A 19,058-nucleotide genomic window follows, 5' to 3' on the forward strand; every position below is an offset into this window, starting at 1 on the left:
GTATGCATGGTACAGCATACGGTCAGGCTCTTTATATCCTCATGGTTATTCTGAATCCCATTAGACTAGGAAAGTATTTTAATATTGTCCCCAGCAAAAAAAAAAAAAAAGTTATTTCTTTTCACCCGATGACCTGTTATGTACAATTTCTCTTTTGCACATTGAAATAAGATAAACAGGATTGCATACACAGTACTACTGAAAATAAAACAGACTAACTTTATATTTGACTGCACAGAATATATTTTGTTCTCTCTGCAGAATAAAAGTGTTGCCAATAGGTTTCAAAGCTCTGAAATGTTTACCACGCTCTGGATGCTTTTAGAAAATGCAATAAGCCAGTGTTATGCGCACATGCTTTTTATTGGAGTGCTGATATATAGCAGCCTGCACGTAGCTGATCAAGTGTCTCCTAAGGAACAAGTTTATGACAAACACATTTTCAAGATAATGCATCTATGTAAATTTGCTTCCCGGCTTCAAGTGCAATCTGTGCACTCTGAAATCCTGCCCTGTCTATACCTTTTCAAGCACTGCATCGGAAGAGACACAGCTCCATTATAGAGAAGAGAAAAAAAATAAGCAAGTATAATAACAGTCTCTGCATCCTAATGACCTTATGTTGCTGAAGAAATCAGAAGTGCTATCACGCCTCACCTAGCACACAGCTCGACACCTCAGCCCAATGCACCATCACAATCTCTATCAGCCTGCAGTACCAAGTGATATTTTTGTGCTGTCAAACTAGGTTGTCTCACCTCAGTGATCAGGAGGCTGTCAATGACCTACATCAGCAGCTTCAGGAATTAATGACTCCTCCAAGTTCCCTACTCGTTTTATCTTTTTTTTTTTCCTTTAGAATATGTGACCTGGTTGGGTGTTTTTTTTTTTTCCTTAGTGCTAAATTACACTGCAGCCTTTTTTTTATTAGAACATCCTGAAAAGTCAATCTGAATAAAGATGTGCAGTACTCATATTACCTAAGTGTTTTCCTGTGCATTCCTAAACATATGAACATACACTTTCTGCATCAAGCCAAACTGTCTTCCACTTATTCCCAATCCTCTTCCCAATACAAAATGGACCAACAGTGGTAGCAGAGGTAAAACACAAAACAGGACCAATAGAACTTGTATATGTGTTTTCCTTCCTTATTGCACTGAAACTAACATTATATAACAATTGTCTATTAGAGAAACCCTTATGTTCATGTTTTTATCATGTGCAGGATGTGTATTTAAATGTTGTTATGTAGAATATGATATTGTGGGACCCAGATTCCTATCTTTTATTCAGATTAAATGATCTTTGACTTAAAGTAGATGCAAACTCTCTTCTATACCCAGTGAAGTGAATAGTCCCAGAAGATACACAGAAATGAAACAAATCGATTATCGGCACTTTCCTCTATATGTTTGAAGGCGGGCCATTGTTGGCCAGCCTGTATTTGCAGGAGGAGTCTGGGGGGTATATAGGAAATTTCAGGAAAAAAAGCTTAAATTTAAAATAAACAGCTTTGAACTCAGAACATTTTTTTTTTAAATCAAATGACATCTCACCAGTGCCCATGAATGCATCCTCATCAGCAGTGTCCAGCAATGCATCTTCATCAGCAGTGTCCATATATGCAGCCTCACCAGCAGTGTCCATATATGCAACCTCAATATATGCAGCCCATCAGCAGTGTCCATATATGCAGCCCATCAGCAGTGTCCATATATGCAGCCTCACCAGCAGTGTCCATATATGCAGCCTCACCAGCAGTGTCCATATATGCAACCTCACCAGCAGTGTCCATATATGCAGTGTCCATATATGCAGCCCATCAGTAGTGTCCATATATGCAGCATCAATATATGCAGCCTCGCAAGCGCAGTGTCTAAATATGCAGCCTCGCAAGCGCCATTGGAACTGTCCGAATATGTTTTAAAAAAGAGCGGGAAGCAGCGCCGAGAGCAGAAGGGGCGGGCGGGGCCGAGGAGAAGGAAGGACGAGCTGTCATAAGAGCAGAAGGGGGCGGGACGAGGAGAAGGGAGAACGAGCGAGCGCAGTCATCGGATCATTCCGATGACTGCGCTCGCTCGTTCTCCCTTCTCCTCGGCCCGGCCTGCCCCCTTCTGCTCTAATGACAGCTAGTCCTTCCTTCTCCTCGGCCCGGCCCGCCCCCTTCTGCTCTAATGACAGCTCGTCGTTCCTTCTCCTTGGCCCGGCCCGTCCCTTCTGCTCTCGGCGATGTTTCCTGGCACTTTTTTTTTAATATCGGCGTATAACACGCACTGCTGCTTTTTCATCCATTTTTAGGAGGAAAAAGTGCGTGTTATACGCCGATAAATACGGTAATTAAAGTGTTCATGTTATCCTGTCACTAAGCATTTTCCCTCATACCTACTCTGGTGTTTTTTGCCCTCTTTTAGGTATACTGACCAGCACGACTTTGGCACACCTCAGGTCGTGGTAGTTACAGTTATTGCATTAATCATTGAAGACTCAGACTACAAGTTGGAAGGCGGGCCATTGTTGGCCAGCCTGTATTTGTAGGAGGAGTCTGGGGGGTATATATTCCTCCTCCTCTGGCAGGCACATGTTTAAGTGTTTCCTTCTGCTTCTCTCCCACCCGTATCCCACCCTTTTTTCTATTTCAGACACCAGTATACCTAGAGTATGTCCTCGTTTAGGTATACTTACCAGCACGACTTTGGCACACCTCAGGACATTGTAGTTACAGTTATTTATTTATTAATTGAAGACTCAGACTACAGATTCCCATCTTTTATTCAGATTAAATAATCTTTGACTTAAAGTAGATGCAAACCCTCCTCTATAACCAGTGAAGTGAATAGTCCCAGAAGATACACAGAAATGAAACAAATATCCCTACATAGGTTTTACATGTAAATCTGCAGGCTTTACTAGGGATTGACCGATTATCGGCAAAGCCGATATATCGAGGACCGTTATGCACTTTCCTCTATATATCAGATTTGGCCCCGGAGGTTACCGATATTGCCGATATTTCGGGAAAGTGCTTGTACCGGAGTGATGCCTGCAGCTAGAGGGATCACCCCGGTACCAGTGTCCATAGCCAAGAGTCGGCTGTCTTGTAATGACAACCGATGCGGCTGAGAAGCTGTTCGGCTGCCATTACAAGGAGCAGGAGGGGACGTCCCCCCCTCCCGCTGCCTTCTGCGACTCGCCCGGGTCTCCCGTCCCAATGGGAGACCCATGCAACAAGCCTGCATGGCCGCCGAAGACCCGATAAAAGCTGCATTCGGCTCTGATCGGGTCTCCATGCAAAAACCCGGAAGTGATGTCATGACATCACTTCCGGGTACTGGCGCCAGATTAAAAAAAATGACAGCATTCAAAACAGCCACACTTGGCGTTTTAAATGCTTTTAAGTGCAGAGGAGAGGTTTGGGGTATTTTATACCCCCAGATCCCTCCACCAGAGTACCTGTCAAGAAAAAAAAAATGTTTTTAAATGTACGAAAATATCGGCGCATATTGGCCGATACCTATATGCATTGGCTAAAATAACGGTATTGGCATCGGCAACGAAAAACCGATATCGGTCGATCACTAGGCTTTACCTTTCTACATTCTTTAAAAAGTACACATTGTGTTACAAATCTGTCTTCCTCATTCAGCAGTGGGTGTGGAGTGTGGGCATACACTGTGTGTGAGCTGATTGGAGGATAGACAGCCCACCCCCCCCCCTCCACATAGGCAGAGGAATAAAGAAACTTGCAGAGCTGCAGTCTGAATAGACAAGCTATCTGCTTATCTATCTCTAAGTTCACTCCCCAACACAAATTTCCAGCTGCCTTTATCTTGTGTCGGAGAACTTGTCAGAAGTAACTCTGCTGATAACAGAGGAATGGAAAAGCAGAATGGCACATTACTTAGAGCTTTGGAGAGAGATAAGTAAACACTACATATATATATATATATATATATATATATATATATATATATATATATATATGTGCCCAGGTCAGAATTCATGAATGGGGTTTACAACCACTTTAAAGTGACTGTAAACAATCACCTTGTAAAACAACCAATTCAGTTTAAAATAGAAATGAAAAGAAAAACATTTGTGTATAAACATGAAAAAACATTATATATACCTTTTTCTCTTTTATATAAGTGATCACATTCCCTCTGTTATCAACTGCACAAGAGCTGGGAGGAGGAGAAGCAACTGTACACTGAGCTTCCCAGTGAATGGCTGTATAGGGGAGGCATGTCAGGACGAGCCTGAACATTAGAGGAGAGTACACTGAGTTCCCAGCATAGCTAGAGAACTGACCATGGTGTGCGTAGTGTGGTCAGTTTTTACTAGGAAAGCAGTTAAAATACTTTAACTCTGGCACATAGCTATGTCCCCAAGACTTTGCATATATACATAGTGGCACAATGCTTTTTACCCAAATTCAAAAGTAAGATTCAGAGTTTAGGAAACAAAAAAAAAAAGGAAACAGGGAACATTGTCAGCACTAAACAGCATTTTATGCAAAAATATGCACTTGTATGGGCATTCTATCAATTCATATGAAATGGAATAAAGGCAGGAAGAAGTATGTCTTATTATTATTATTATATAGGATTTATATAGTGCCAACAGTTTGTGCAGCCCTTTACAATGTAGAGGGGGGACAATACAATTACAATACAGATTAATACAGAAGGAATAGGAGGGCCCTGCTTATGGAGCTTACAGTCTAAAGGAAGGGGGAGGTGGTACAAAAAGTAATAGCTGCAGGGATGATCTGATAGAGGTGACTCGGGTACAGGTGGAGGTTGGGTAGGCTTCCCTAAACAAGTGAGTTTTCAATGATCGTCTAAAGGTGGACAGGTTGGAGGCTGACTGGACATACAGGGGCTGGGAGTTCCAGAGGATGGGAGAGGCTCTGGAGAAGTCCTGGAGGCAAGTATGGGAAGAGGTAACAAGGGAGGTAGAGAGCAGGAGATCTTGAGTGGAGCAGAGAGGATGATTTGGGTGATATTTGCAGATGAGGTTGGTGATGTGGCTGGGGGTGATGTGTGGATGGCCTTGTATGTTTTAATTAGTATTTTGATTTTTTTTACGATGGGGTAGGGGAAGCCAGTGAAGGGATTGGCAGAGAGGGGCAGCAGTCCCAGATCAGTTGGTAAGGTGTATGAGTCTAGCAGCAGCATTCTTTATAGACTGAAGAGGGATAGCATGTGTTAAGGTAGGCCAGTGAGGAGTGAGTTGCAGTAGTCAAGGTGGGAAATAATCAATGAGTGAATAAGTTGTTTTGTTGTGTCTTCAGTCATGAAGGAGAGAATTCTGGAAATGATGTGGAGGTTAACACGGCAAGATTTAGCCAGTGATTGGATGTGGGGGCCGAAAGAAAGGTCAGGGTACAGGATTACATCCAACACCTTGGCGTGTGTGAAGGGAGCAATGGTTTTGCTGCTGATCTCAATAGTAAAGTCATGGAGAGGGAATCCGGGCAGAGGAAATATTATAAGCTTAGTTTTAGAAATATTGCATCTGAGGCAGTGGTGTGACATCCATACTGATATGTTGCTCAGTAAGTTTGTGATACGTGAGGAGATTGAGGGGATACATTGAGGAGTTGAGAGATGGATCTGGGTATTGTCAGGATAGAGGTGGTATTGGAAGCCAATGGAGGTTATTAACTGGTTAATCCAGATTAATTCATCTGTATGTACCTTTTCATCAAGGACTGACCTTGTAATTTAAAAATGGACCAAATACTTATCTTTACACTAATAATATCTAAGGGTAAGAGAAATATTTTAGTCCAGGGGATTAATCCAACAGCCATTATGGGATCAGAAATAAATTTCCTTTGTTCCTGTATAGAATAAATTGGCTACAGTTTGCAAAGGGGATTTTGTTTTGCCTTCAGAAATTTAGGACAGAAATTTTTTGGACATCCATCAAATTGAAAAACTATATAACTATGTAACTATTAAACCATTCATGATTAGTGAATAAACCCTTGCAAAGATCAATGATAAATAATGAATAAAGTTTGATTATCATATCAACCAATAAGCATTTAGTATACTAAGATAGGCTTGACTATAATATCATACTAAGATAGGCTTGACTATAATATAATTTGTATGATACTGTATATACTTTAGTGGACACATATATACTATACTATAATATATATATATATATATATATATATATATATATATATAGTTGAAAAAAGAGTCAACCCCTTGTGTCAGTATTTTGCTGAACCCTCTTTTGCTTTAATTACAGACTTTAGTATGTTGAAATATGTCTCGACTAACTTTGCACATCTAGACTTTGCTATATTTGCCCACTCTTCTTTACAGAACTGCTCAAGTTCAGTTAAATTTTTGTTTACAATCGTTTCTGACGGCAGTTTTTAGGTAATTCCAAAGATTTTCAATGGAGTTTAAGTCTGCGCTCTGACTAGGTCATGCAAGGACATTCACTTGGGCGTTATATGTTGCAATGAGTAAATACAGCTGGATAAAACAAAAACTGTGTCTGTCTCCATTTCAGGCTGCTAAGCAACAAAATATGATTATTTTAAGAGTGGGGATTCTTTTCTATACTCACTGTATATATATATTACATTTACTGACACACACTAACCTTGAGTTTGTTTATTTAGAAAGAATTTAACAAAAGCCATTGCACTGACATACAAATTTGGAAGAAGCATGTTGTGGCCAAGATGATATATGGTAACAGCAGGAAAATAAAGTACCTGCATGTTTCAAGAAGCAGGACTCATACGCTCTCCATCCCTTCCTATACCATCCACTGCTGAACATCATCCAACCCTTAAAAACACCCTGAAATTTGGTCACTTTGTGGTTGGCATTAATGTATTCAGACCGTGCTATGTACACACCCATATGGAGTTGATTAACTCTTAGAGTAAATAACTCTATATTACTCTAAAACTACCTCAGAATACCCAGGACAAAAACATTAGAAAAAAAAAAACTTATAAGGAATTAAAAACATTTGGATGCCTGTAATGAATTAAACAATAGTTATTCAAAGCTAAAGACATGGAAAACGATGAAAAATAAAAGTCATTATGATTTTTAAGATACAGATGATCATATGCACACCTATAGAAATATTGGATAAATTACAAAGAATAAAAAAATTCAGACTAAAGAACCAGGACAATTTGTAGAATGACAGCAACAGAGAAAATAGGAGTTGTGTACTTTTGCACTGCTATTGATCACCACTAGATGGCAATAATGAATCTTATCCTAAGAATAAACAGTAAAGATATATTTAAAAAATACTCTGGCTATGTAGGTATCAACTCAAATATAAAAATAACCAACCAATATAAATATAACTATAAATATAATAAAAAAAGAGGCAATTATACAAAATATGACTAAAATTACTACAAATAGAATCTAATTGCTATAATGTGCAAATAGGCAAATGAGTTTGTGAAAATCCAGATATACAAGATAATTCATCACCCCTCCACACATTGGGAAAATTTACAAAGGTGAAAAAGGTTCATGAAATGAAAAGATCAAAGCACTAATGTTCAAAATTGTAAATAAATCTAAGGCTTAAATACAATGTGTTGGTTCAATTATTCCTTCCACAGGTAATGTTCAGATCCCTCACCACAGCTATCTCAAAGAGAGCACACTCACCACAGAGTGCTCACCAGTTAGGTGAATCATTTGGTCTAATAGCACTCGTGATTTGTAAGGCTGGGGCTGCCTCTCTATGTAAACAAAAGTCCTAATAAATATGTACTGTACATGAACATGGAGATGTATACTCACATATCAAATATGTTATACCAACTTTGTTTATTGTGTTTTAGAGACCTGCCATACATTCTCAGTCTCCTGAAGAAGTGAACGTTATTCATGAAATGTGTAGTGAGTTGATGCAATTCTAAAGAATTATGCAATATATTTATTTTGGATATGTTATTGGTAAATAAATAAATATTGAATCTATGATAACATGGACATAGACATCCCTTGTGACAGATATTAGTAGCCTTTCAATGAATCAATGTTTTCATAGATATTTTTTAGTGAGAAAAAAACAAAAAGTTGTTGATTGTTTTAAATTGTAGATCTCTGTACCTTAGTGTGCCAACAACAATCTTTGATTTAACCACTTTACCACTAGAGCATTTTGCTGTCTTACGTCTGGGCCACTTTTTGCGATTCGGCGCTGTGCGACTTTAACTGACAATTGAGCGGTCATGCGACGCCATACCCAAACGAAATTTACGTCCTTTTTTTCCCACAAACAGAGCTTTCTTTTGGTGGTGTTTGATCACCTGTGCGATTTTTACTTTTTGCGCTATAAACAAAAAAATAGCGTTTATTTTGAAAAAATAACAATATTTTTAACATTTTTTTATATGAAATTCCCCCCAAAAAAGATGTAAAAACCAATTTTTTTTAAAATTTTTGGCCAATTTGTTTTCTGCTACCCATGTTTGGTAAAAAAAAATCGCAGTAAGCGTATTTTGATTGGTTTGCGCAAAAGTTATTGCGTTTACTAACTAAGGGAAAGATTTTTGTCATTTTTGGTGTTTTTTTTTTTTAACGAGTAATGGCGGCGATCTGCGATTTTTTTTGCGGGACTGCGACATTGCGGCGGACAGATCGGACCCTTGACTGACATTTTTGACACTTTTGGGGGTACCAGTGACATTACTGCAGTAATCAGTGCTATAAATATGCACTGTTACTGTAAAAATGACACTGGCAAGGAAGGGGTTAATTTTATTGGAGAGGGAGGGGTTAATGTATGCCTGGTGCTTACTGACGTGTGTGGGGGGAGGTGACTGTGTGAGCCAGGGACAGATCGCATGTTCAGCTATGCTGAACACTCCGATCTGTCACTCCCTGTCACTTAGGAGATCCGCCCGCTCTGTTTACACAGGCGGGCGGATCTCCAAACTGGATTCCCCGACGATCGGGGCAGAGCAGCGGCGATCGCCGCCACTCCTCCCCTGGCCCGACTCCCGCTGTGAATGAAAACAGCGGGAGCGCCGCCTACAGGGGAGGAGTCTAGCGACGTAGGTCTACGTCGCTAGACGATAACGAGCCACTGTGCCGCAGTAGCAGCACAGTGGCTAGTGGGAAAGTGGTTAACACTTGTCTGAGCACTTGTGGTTAATGTTGGTCTTCCAAAACATAAGCTCTGGCAAACTTGCATGCTCGTTGAGATAAATCAGGAAGAAAGCCATATAGATGTAACACCATATACTTTATTAAACCTTAAAATGCAAGGAACAACCTAAAACCTTCACAATACTTAAGATTCTTTTTCATATACTTATCTGGGTCCAACGTGTGTATATTTCCTGCTGGATCCAATGACACATAGAAGGGCCTTGGGTAACACATCATTGTTATCTCTCATCTATTTTAATATTAGTTAGGCAATAAAAAGGATGTGCTAAAATTGGAAAGAGTACAGAGAAGGGCAACAAAGATAATTAGGGGAATGGAGGATATCAGCAATGAGGAAAGATTACAAGCATTGAACTCATTCTCTCTGGAGAAGAGAAGCTTGAGAGGGGATATGATATCAATGTAAAAATACTGTACTGGTGACCATAGCATAAGGAACAAACTTTTCAGAGAAAGGGAATACAATAAGACACAAGGCCACTCACTAAAAAAAGAAAAGCGGTTTAACCTTAAACTACGTAAGGGGTTCTTTACTGTCAGAGCGGTAAGGATGTGGAATTCTCTTCCACAAGCAGTGGTATCAGCAGGTAGCATCAATAGTTTCAAAAAACTATTAGATGGGCACCTTAAAGACCACAACATAAAGGGGTATAAAATGTACGGTTAGCAGCAAACACACACACACATTATGGGTTGAACTGGATGGACTGATGTCTTTTTTCAACCTCACTAACTATGTAACTATGTAACTGTTAGGCAGGCACGCTGCAGGCCCATTGCTGTCTGGCGTCTGTATGGACCTTTTTTGATTTTTTTTACATATTGCAAGTGCTACCTGCCTTTGATATATGCTATTTGCAGCCTATAGCACACAGGATATTCTGACACATCCTGTTTGCTGGGATGATCCCACATACGTGTAGCACCCTTGTCTTAATGCAAGGTTGCTATTAAATTTAGTTTGCTGGGCAGTAACTAGCTTGGCTGTATTTTTATACTGTGGTCAATTGGACTTCCTCTTAATCCGGGTTTAACTGCGTTTCTCCCTTCCGTCAGTAGGTGGCACTGTTGCCTCTGACGCTAGAGTGAGAATTACAGTTAAACAAACTGTTAATGTCCATGTCTCTCTCAGCCAATTGCAGAATGGCTGCGGCATTCTGGGAGAGAGTATTTAACTGAGGGGAGGTCTAATAATCGCTCTCTTCCCGCCCGGACCCCTTTAGGGGAGGGTGTGTGCTATTGTGCTGCTGCTGGCTAGGCCTGAAGCCTGGGGCCTAGTCACATGCCTGGGATTCTGCTGAGGAGAGCCAGTGACCCACATGGAAAAGAACATCCACAAACATCCAGTAACCTGTGTGAGTAATCTGCCTGTTTCATATGGAAGACAGCTGTCCAGCCTGTACAGACCACAAAAGAGATTAAATCTGGTGGAGAGGAGTTGCCTCCCAGATCAAACTGAAGCTTTATTGATACTGAATGAATCTCAAGGTCTGTTATCCTGTACCGCGGTCTGAGTACCTGTCATTTTGTAATCGGAGTCTGCCTAATTGACTGTCCACTAAGGGTGTCCTGAGCCCTACCCCTCTCTCCCTCAGTTTATTCTTGTCCTGTTGAGAAGAAATAAACTCTTTTGTTACTTCAGCATAAAAGTGACTGGCGCCCTTCGTTTCTTTTACCTGCATCACTACCTACCATGCCTGACAATCCACACCCACAGGAGGTATGTAGGCCCTCTCTGCCTCTGAGGGTCATCACTAGGCCCTAGGGGGTTCTGGGGGTCTGCTACATATGCATGCCATTATTAAAATATATGAAGTAACCATTTAGGCCCTGAATATGGATATGAATACGTACACATATATGCTTTTCTACTGAAGCTTCAGAATTACTGTGGTTATCCTGGGCATTCACACAATATTATACCAACATTGATCTTGGACTATTTTCTTCAACCTCTTTGCTTTCTGCTTTGCCTGCCATCACTTGAGTCGCATTGGAAATATCGGTCTGTTCTGGTCTCTCTGACCCTGGGGAAGCCTTGTGTGAAGCGCGTCGGCTTGCTGGGGACCCTTAGACCGTGCTCCCCCTGAGACCCTTATGTCACCTCCTGATACCAGTTATCAGCACTCCCTTGTTGGGAAGTATTTCTACAATGTGGTTCCATTTGTTTGATGTTTTTAGTTATGTTAGACATGGGTAAGCATTCCTATGCACTGTTTTAATATGTATAATAAAATTATATTTTAGTTAATTTTGTGTCGTTGTTGATCCTTCTCCTCCCACTGGGCTGCGAACCCCATCTTTTCTATATTTTTGTGCCATATACCACTTAGGGGTATGGGTCCCATTACACTGTAATTTTTTGTCTATGTAACTGTTTTTGCTCATGCACCAATTCTATGAAATGGTCAATCGGACCCTGTGCTTTGTGACATGATCGATACCTACATGGATTGGTTTGTTCCCTTTTATACTAATTTAGCTTTTGAGAACGCTCTGATTGGGGGAGCGAAACGCGTCAAGCCGTTGCTCGCACGTACCACGTCACTTCCGGTTAGTGGTTGGAACGCAAAGGAATGGTTGGCGTCCAACTTCAGGAAGAGAAATCGCTTTATGTTGATTTAACGCTGTAAGTGCAATTTTTTTTTTTTTTTTTTTTTTTTTTTTTTTTTTTTCCAAACAGTTTATTAAGGTAAAAAGCATACATAGTACAAAAAAGATCAAAGCAGTAATGGGCATTTGACAAAGCCCACAAAAATGAGCAAGTACAAAAGTGATATACAGGTAAGCAGCACAATGCACGTGAGGGACAATAAGAGAACATAGGCAAACCCATAAAGTGACATATAGCACCAAGGTGCAAAAATAGAGAGCTCGTGGGAGTGCCAAGGGAATATGGGTCTATTGGAAGGGTTCGTTGGGTAGAGCACCCTCCCACCTGGTGGGAACCGGAATATGAGGGTTACCTGTAAGAAAGCCTAGTGGTTCCCCCAAACCCGACACCCCTTAAAGGGAGCTACCTGTGTCAGAGAGTGGGGGATCCACCGCAGAAGAGTGAGGAATCCGGTATGGACATCTCTGAACATGGGCGCCACATCCGTCATCGGTGGAGCCAGAGCCACCGCAGAGTGCTAAATGGAGAACCCTGAGAGATTTAGTGAGAGGCCTAAGAGGGAGGGAGGGCATGAGTGAAGGGGATCGGGAAGGGATATAGGAAAGGGGCCAAGTGGGGCAAATGAGGAAAACACAAAGGGGAGGAGGGGGAGGGTAACACAGGGGGGGGGCATTGCACTCCGGCAGGGGACAAGCATCAAAAGAGTCATAGGGAACTGAACATCGATGAAAGCACCCCAGAATAAGGGGTATATCCTCAGTGCAAAACAAGAGGATTACAAATTAGCCAGCGATTTTCAAGTGCTCAAGGTTTGGAATTCTGGCAGCGTTTGAAAGTGTGTCCAGGGTGCCCAGGTTGTGCGGTACTGATGGTGTGAGTCCTTGGCTTGGGCCACGATGTCCTCCATCTCCGCCACCCGCCGAACCCTGCGAAGCCATTCAGCAACCGACGGGGGTGTGGTGGACAGCCAATGGCACGGCACGCACATCCGGGCTGCATTGATCAGATGTAAGGTCAGGGACTTTTTGTAGCTGGCGTAGGAAAGTGAGGTGTGGTGCAAAAGATATTGTGCCGGCGAGTAGTCCGGCGTGTACGTGGTAATACGGCAGATTAAGGCTTGAACCTCTTTCCAGAACGGTTGCAGAACGGGACAGTCCCACCATACATGTAGTAGGGTTCCTTTGTGTTGCAGACACCTCCAGCACTGCGGAGAATTGGAGGAAGAAAATTTGTGCAGAAGATCTGGAGTCCTATACCACCTAGAGTAGAGTTTATACCCAGTTTCTTGGGTCAATACGTTCAGGGAACCCTTGTGCATGTGGAAAAGCACCCGAGACCAGTCTTCTTCTGAGAGGTCCACTCCCAGCTCCCGAGTCCATCGCGCCCGAAGAGCCTCTGTATGTGCGTGAGAGGAAGGAAACAGCATAGAATATAAGATCGAGACCATATGCCGGTGCGGACCAGGGGCATCACAGAGACGCTCCAAAGAAGTCAGGGAACGGCCCCATTCCGATAGTTTCTGCGTGTGAGTCAGGAAGTGACGAATTTGGAGGTAGCAATAGAAAGGAATAGATGCCTTCGGAAAACGCTGACAAAGATCCCGATATGACAGTAGTCCAGGGCCGTCAAGGAAGTGGCGAGCCTGAAAGGGTACGTCCGAAGAGGGGCCCTCGGCAGGCACAAACGGGAGACCAGGGGGGAAATCAGGGGTGGAATGTAAGGGAGTTAAAGGGCTGCGCCGCGGTGAGAGATCCAGCTGCTCACGAAGGGCGTGAAATACCCGTATAGTAGCTCCAGTCAGGGGGTTAGCTAAGGTGGAGCGCGGAATCTTGGACGGAGCCGACCAAGGTAAGTGGTGGGCGGGGAAGGACGCCAAGGCCCCCTCGAGAGACACCCAGTCCTTAGACCTCGCATGGGCATGCCAATCCACCACCCTGGATAAATGGCATGCCTGATAATACTTGAGTAAATGAGGGAATCCCAATCCGCCCTCCTGTTTAGGACGGGTAAGCAGATCCCAACTAAGCCTGGGTTTCTTAGAGGCCCACAGGAATTTAGTGCACAGGAGCCTAAAAGATTTAAAGAAAGCAGGCGGTATACGTATGGGTAGGGCTTGAAGGATGTAGAGCAGGCGGGGGAGGATGTTCATCTTGACGATGGCGACCCTGCCAAACCAGGAGAAGCGACCCTGCGTCCAGGAGTGCAAGTCTCTTTCCACTGTGTTTAAGATCGCCAGGTGGTTCTTGGAATAAAGGTCGGAGAGGGAGCTAGGCAATTGAACGCCGAGGTATGTGATGGAGTGGGGGTCCCATTCAAATGGAAAATTGGATTGGCAAAGTTGTAAGAGAGAGGGAGGGAGGGAAATGTTGAGTGCCCGAGATTTGGAGTAATTGATTTTTAAATTGGAAAGATCTTGGAAACGTGCAAGAACGGATAAAAGGTTGGGGACCGAAAGCAGAGGATCAGTGAGGAAGAGCAAGACATCGTCAGCGTATGCCGCTAGTTTGTATGTCTTTCCCTGCAGTGAAACCCCCTTGATGTCCGAACTAGCCTGAATCTGGCGCAAAAGGGGTTCCAGAGTGAGAATATAAATCAGGGGAGATAGCGGGCAACCCTGTCTGGTACCGTTCGACACAGAGAAGGCGTCCGACAGGGATCCATTCACCTTGACCCTAGCAGAGGGGTTGGAGTAAAGGATAGAGACAAAGCGCAAGAACCTATCTCTTAAGCCAAGGGCCTCAAGCGCAGCGGACATGTAGTCCCAGGCCACCCTGTCGAACGCCTTCTCCGCATCAAGGGACAAAAAGAAGCCAGGCGTACGCGACGTGGACAACCAGTGGTGTAAATGAATCGCCTTGGTAGTGTTGTCCCGCGCCTCGCGTCCGGGGACAAAACCAACCTGATCAAGGGACACCACCTCGGGAATGGAGGGAAGAAGGCGGTTAGCTAGTACTTTCGCAAACAATTTGATATCCACATTGAGTAGAGATATGGGACGGTAATTTGGCACTAACGTCGCGTCCTTCCCAGGCTTAGGGATGACAGCGACATGGGCCTCCAAAAAGTCCGGTCCCAAGGTAGGCACATCGGAGAAGGCATTGAAGGTCCTCACCATGTGTGAAATCAGTTGATCCGCAAAAGTCTTGTAGTAACCAACCGTCAATCCGTCCGGACCAGGGGATTTCCCGGGCTTGGACTGCTTGAGGGCCGTCAAAACTTCCGTAGTTGATATAGGAGCATTGAGGGAGACCAACACCTCCTCCGAAAGCGGCGGAGGAGAGTGTTGGGACAAGAATTGGCGAATCTCATGCGCCCTAGATTGCAAAAGATCAGGCGAGTTCACTCGCGGCAAATTGTATAGGTCCGTGTAATAGCGTACAAATTGGGCCGCTATATCGGGAGTAGAAGCGTGCGCCTTGCCCGAAGAGTCGGAAATGGAATGGATGGTGTTGGCCGCCCTACGCTTTTGGAGAGCTCTGGCAAGGAGCCTGCCCGACTTGTTGGAATGCTCGTAGAAAAAGCCATGAGAGAGGGCAAAGTTCCTGCGAACCGATCTACCAAGGTCCTCCAGCAACTCCTGACGGGTCTTAGTGAGCTCCTCTAGGGTATCAGATGCCAAAGATAATTTATGAGAGCGTTCCAACGAACTTATCTTGGACAGGAGCGCCTCTGTGTGAGCCACCCGTTCCTTCTTCCGTTTAGAGGCTAGAGCCATGAGTTCGCCACGGATCACACACTTGTGTGCTGCCCACAAAGTGACAGGACTGACTTCGGGGGACGCGTTCTCCGAAAAATACAGCGTTAGGCGGTCAGAGAGAGCCTTAACAAAAGTGGAATCAGTTAAGAGGGAGCTATCCAGGCGCCACGCTCCGGAGCGATGCGGTAGAGCCGCAAAGGAGAGCGTAGCACTGATGGGGTGATGGTCAGACAAGAGCATTGGCTCGATAGTTGTAGAGGAAAGGGCCGGCAATAAATCCTGGGAGACAAAAATATAATCGATACGTGAGTATCGGTTGTGTGGCGAAGAGAAAAAGGTGAAGTCCTTAACGCCGGGGTGGAGGGTACGCCATGAGTCGTGGAGAAGTAGAGTAGTGAGTGACTGCTTAATAGAGCGCAGGGCCGCGTACGGGATGGATGAAGAGCCCAAAGAAGTATCCAATAGAGGGGACATGGCTACATTAAAATCCCCGCCCAATATGATCTGGCCGGAGCAAAAGTCTGACAACCGCTGAAGAGTAGAACGAAAAAATGGGACTGTGCGTTTGTTAGGCGCATAAACATTAGCCAGCGTCAGCGCCCTGCCATGGATGGAGCCCTTAAGGAAGAGAAAGCGCCCATTCTCATCCGCCAAGGACTCAGATACCGCGAAGTGGCAACCCCTGGACAGGAGTATGGAGACCCCTTTGGATTTCGAATCCCCAGAGGTCGCATGATAAACCGTAGGATACTGTTTAGCATAAGGTTTTTGGATACTGTCTGAGCGAAAATGAGTCTCTTGAAGAAAAATTACATCAGCCCTCATCCGTCGAAGGGTGAGGAGAAGCTTGGAACGCTTTTCAGGGATGTTCAATCCTCTCACATTGAGGGAGTATACCTTCAGGGAAATATCCATGACAGGTAGACAGGAATGCGACAAGGAAGGACTAGGAGTATCACAGGTGAAAACGTATGGGGTGGACAAACAAACACGACTGGGAGGTAAAGGGGGAAGGAAAGTACACACCGGGGAAAGGGAGGGGTGGGTAAAACGGTGGAGGACTGGGAAGGGACCACCACCAGACTCAACTATCAGAATCCGGGGAAGGTGGTCAGGTGGGGGAACAGAAACAAAAAGAAATTCAGCGGTAGGGGATAGTAGCGTTACTGTTAAACAAATTGATACAGGACCACAACCGCTAAGCGGGGTTGGAGTAGGACAAACCAGAAGACGGTGTGAAAACTAAGTACTCACCGAAAAGAGCCCGTCCTCGAGTCCAGAATGTCAGGAGCCCATGTTCAGAGAGCGTTCGGTATGCTGAAACCAGTAAGGGAAGAAAGGAGTCCATAGCAACTATAACAGTGAAGGCAGCAATAATAACCATAACATAAGCAACAATAATGAAAAACTTGCGGTCTAGGCCGCCTCCCTAAGGGGGAACTTATTCCAACATGTCGGAAGAGTGACGGGGGAATGCACCAAATCTGAGGAACACGGTCACCATATGGGCACCCGGGAACTAATCCAGCTTGGGCAGGTGAACAGCGAGGAGAAGAGATCGTCAGCCGCCCCTCTCGAAAGACCCCCCCCCCCGCCCCCCATGGGCCAGCATCCCTAATCCGTCAGCCAGGTAAGGTAGGGGCGGGGAGGAAGAGATCCAGAGCGCCCCTCCAGGAATCCCGAAGGGGGGCCCAAGATGGGAGGGACGGGGAGGGAAGGGGGCCCGAGGGAATCCTAAAAGAAAAAAAATATTAAAAACCCAAAAACTCAATCAGGACCGTAAATATGGACTACTAGACAGGCAATTAATAAAACGACAAAGCCCTAAGCGTCCAGAGCTAACTCAAAATGAACCATGAGGCAGAGCCCACTCCCAACATGCATTGAAAACAACTGCAGCCCCCGGGGTATCTACCCGGGCATCCCGCCCCAGGAGAGCCACCAGCCCGCAGAATCATGCGGATGCAGGCAGAAAACCCGCTGATAGCACTTCCCGGGGCGCGAGCATACGGCAGCAACAGGCGCCAACAGAGGGTGCGGAGACACAGAAGCGATGCGGAGGGCTACCCCTATGGGGGCACACGTCCACATCACCCCCCATCCAATTTGTCTACAGAAGAGACACGAATATCTGACCTGCACGCCACCGCAACCACAGCAGCACACCCTGAGAGCGGAGTCGTGCAGTCCAAACAAACGTGTGGCAGCGGACATTTCACAAATATAAACTAACAACAGGGCATCTGTCAGTTATGAACCCCTAAATAGGCAGGAAAAGAAGGAATTACAGTGAATATACCAGAGCGCCACCTGTCTACTAACCCACCCCTCAAAGGCCCTATCGTGTCCTTCTAATCGTTCCATCGGAACACAATGGGATCATTGCAAGTAGGCAAAGGTCCAGTGGCTATCAAAGGCTAGCAAAAGACTTCTACTCACAGAGGTAGCACCCCAGGGCCGGTGCCAGAGTCCCGGGACAAAGGCAGTTAGCCGAAGGTGACCAAGAGGGCGAGGGTGGGAGGTTACCTAGTCACAGTCTGTGAGAGCCAAAGGGGGTTCAAAGTATAGCCAACACCGTAGAGCGGTGCAGAGGGGAAACAACATCAGTGCCAGCAACAATCCAGGGAGACAGTGACAAACCAGGACTAATCATGTCGTCAGTTGCGGTGAGGGTATGGAGTCACTCCAGGGCTCCGTCGGGTTCCGCCAGTGCTCCTGATTGAAATGGAGGATGTATCAGCAAAGGGTCCAGTGAAATGAGCACTCCATGCTAACGAAGGGGGGAGGGGAGGAGTAGATGAACAAAGAGCAATGTAAGTCCAAGTGCCTCAACAGAGGGTAACATCCCATATCAGTCACAGTAGATCAGTTGTTCTTCCGAGCCCTGCTCCGCTGGGGAGGTTTGGTAGGGCTGCAAACCATAGCGGGTCCAGCTCCCTCTCTCGCCGGTCTGTTCCCAGAGGGTGAGCGGGGCCTGCGAAAGCGAACTTCCTGGGCCTCCATTGGTTCATCCCCCCGAGGCGGATCAAGGTCAGCTGCATTCCTGAATTCGGCGTACCAATTCGGAAGTGCCATGAAAGGGATCCCCAGAGTGGAGCAAAAATGAGGGAGGTCTTCAGGCACCCTAAGGAGAGCCGTGCGATTCTGCAGGGATGCAGCTAGGCAGAAGGGGAACTTCCACTTGTAGGTTATGTTGCGCGCTCTCAAGACATCCAGCAGGGGCCTGAGTTCACGCCTGCGTTGCAAAGTAATTCCAGACAGGTCTTGGTAAAGTTGCACAGGTGTCCCTTCACATTCTATATGTTGCCTTCCCCTGGCCTTCCGCAAAATGTCTTCCTTGAGACGATAGTCCACCAAGCAACACACCACGTCGCGTGGAGGTTCACCCTCCCGTCCCCGGGGCCGCAAAGCTCTATGAACACGCTCCATATCGATGGGGGACAGTGGAGGCCTGTCCAGCAAGGAGTTGAAAAGTGCAGTCACTGTGGGGGTAAGGTGGTCACCCTCCACTGCCTCCGGTAAGCCACGGATCCGCAGGTTATGGCGCCTACCCCGG

This window comes from Pelophylax lessonae (genome assembly GCF_965119305.1).
Source record: "Pelophylax lessonae genome assembly, chromosome: 5".
NCBI lineage: Eukaryota > Metazoa > Chordata > Amphibia > Anura > Ranidae > Pelophylax > Pelophylax lessonae.